Here is a 2,729-nt window from a genome sequence, read left to right on the forward strand (position 1 = left end):
TCGATCGTAGTGTTACACATGTTCATGATATTGGTGCCAAAAGATACGAGGTAATGATGATAGTACCACTTACTTGTGGCACTGCCGCTTGAGTCATGTTGGTATAAATTGCATGAAGAGGCTCCATGTTGATGGATCTTTATATTCACTTGATTTTGAATCACTAGTGACATGCTAATCATACCAGATGAGCAAGGCCTTGTTTTCATTGAGATGAAACAAGATAGTAACTTGTTGGAAGTGATACATTTTGATGTATGCAGTCCAATGGGTGCTGAGGCACGCAGTGGATATCATTATGTTCTTACTTCAATGACGATTTAAGTAGATACAAGAGTATTTACTTAATGAATCACAAGTCTGAAATATTGAAAAGTTCAATTCTGTTTCAGAGTGAAGTTCGTCGTGACAAGAGGATAAACTGTCTACGATATGATCATAGAAATGAATATCTGAGTTACGAGTTTTGGTACGCAGTTAAGACAATGTGGAAATTGTTTCGCAGTTCATGCCACCTGGAACATCATAGTGTGATGATGTGTCTGAACATCATAGCCACGCACTATTTGGTATGGTGCGTGCTATGATGTCTCTTATCGAATTACCACTATCGGTTATGGGTTATGCATTAGAGACAACTGCATTCACTTTAAATAGGGCACCGCGTATTTCCGTTGAGATGACACAGTATAGACTCAGGTTTAGAGAAATCTAAACTGTCGTTTCTTGAAAGTTTGGGGCTTCGACACTTATGTGAAAAAGGTTCAGTCTGATAAGCTCGAACCCAGAGCGGATAAATGCATCTTCATAGGATATCCAAAATAGTTGGGTACATCTCCTATCTCAGATCCGAAAGCAAAGTGTTTGTTTCTAGAAACGGATCCTTTCTCGAGGAAAGGTTTCTCTCGAAAGAATTGAGTGGGAGGGTGATAGAACGTGATGAGGTTATTGAACCATCACTTCGACTAGTGTGTAGCAGGGCACAAGAAGTTGTTCCTGTGGCGCCTACACCAATTGAAGTTGAAGCTGATGATGGTGATCATTGAGCATCGGATCAAGTTACTACAAGCCTCGTAGGTTGACAAGGTCGCGTACTACTACAGAGTGGTACGGTAACCCTGTCTTGGAGGTCATGTTGTTAAGCAACAGTGAACCTACGAGTTATGGATAAAGCAATGGTGGGCCCAGATTCTGACAAATGGATGGAAGCCATGAAATCCGAGAGAGGATCCATGTATGAAAACAAAGTGTAGACTTTGGAAGAACTACTTGATGGTCATAGGACTATTGAGTAAAGATGGATCTTTAAAAGGAAGATAGACGATGATAGTGATAAGTCACTATTAAGAAAAGCTCGACTTGTCGCAAAGATATTTCCGACAAGATCAAACAGTTGACTATGATGAGACTTTCTCACTTGTAGCGATGCTAAAAGTCTGTTAGAATTATGCTAGTAGTTGCTGCATTATTTATGAAATATTGCACGTAGGATGTCAAAACATTGTTTCCTCGACGGTTTCCTTGAGCAAACATTGTATGAGATACAACCATGAGGTTTTGTCGATCCTAAAGATACTAGCAAGTATGCAAGCTCCAGCGATCCTTAAATGGACTGGTGCAAGCATCTCGGAGTTGGAATATACACTTTGATGAGATGATCAAGGATTTTGGGTTTGTACAAGGTTTATGAGAAACTTGTATTTCCAAAGAAGTGAGTGGGAGCACTATAGAATTTCTGATAAGTATATGTGGTTGACATATTGTGGATCAGAAGTAATGTAGAATTTCTGTAAAGCATACAAGGTTGTTTGAAAAGAGTTTTCAAAGGAATACCTGGATTGAGCTACTTGAACGTTGAGCATCAAAGATCTATGGAGATAGATCGAAAGCGCTTAATGGAAGTTTCAACAAGATGCATGCCTTGACAAGTTTTGAAGGAGTTCAAAATAGATCAGCAAAGAAGGAGTTCTTGGTTGCGTTGTAAGGTGTGAATTTGAGTAAGACTCAAAACCCGACCACGACAGAATAAAGAGAATAGACGAAGGTCGTCTTCTATGCCTTAGCCGTAGACTCTAAATATGCCATGCTGAGTACCGCACCTGATGTGTGCCTTGCAGCAAGTGTGTTGAGAGGTACAGAAAGTGATGCATGATTGAATCACTAGCAGCGGTCAAAATTTATCCTTAGTAACTCATGGACTAAGGAAATTTTCTCGATTATGGAGCTGGTTGAAGAGTTTGTCGTAAAGGGTTACGTCGATGCAAGCTTTGACACTAATCCGAATAACTATGAGTAGTGAAACAGATTCGTATAGTAGAGTAGATATTTGGAGTATTTCCGAATAACACGTAGTAGCAGCATCTATAAGATGACATAAAGATTTGTAAAGAATGCACGAATCTGAAAGTTTCAGAACTGTTGACTAAAACCTCTCTCACGAGCAAGACGTGATCAGACCCCATAACTATATGGGTGTTGGATTCGTTGGAATCACATGGTGATGTGAGCTAGATTATTGACTCTAGTGCAAGTGGGAGACTGTTGGAAATATGCCCTAGAGGCAATAATAAATTAGTTATTATTATATTTCTTTGTTCATGATAATATTTTATTATCCATGCTATAATTGTATTGATTGGAAACACAATACTTGTGTGGATACATAAACAAAACACTGTCCCTAGTAAGCCTCTAGTTGACTAGCTCGTTGATCAAAGATGGTCAAGGTT

This window comes from Hordeum vulgare, chromosome 3H, assembly GCF_904849725.1.
Source record: "Hordeum vulgare subsp. vulgare chromosome 3H, MorexV3_pseudomolecules_assembly, whole genome shotgun sequence".
Lineage (NCBI taxonomy): Eukaryota > Viridiplantae > Streptophyta > Magnoliopsida > Poales > Poaceae > Hordeum > Hordeum vulgare.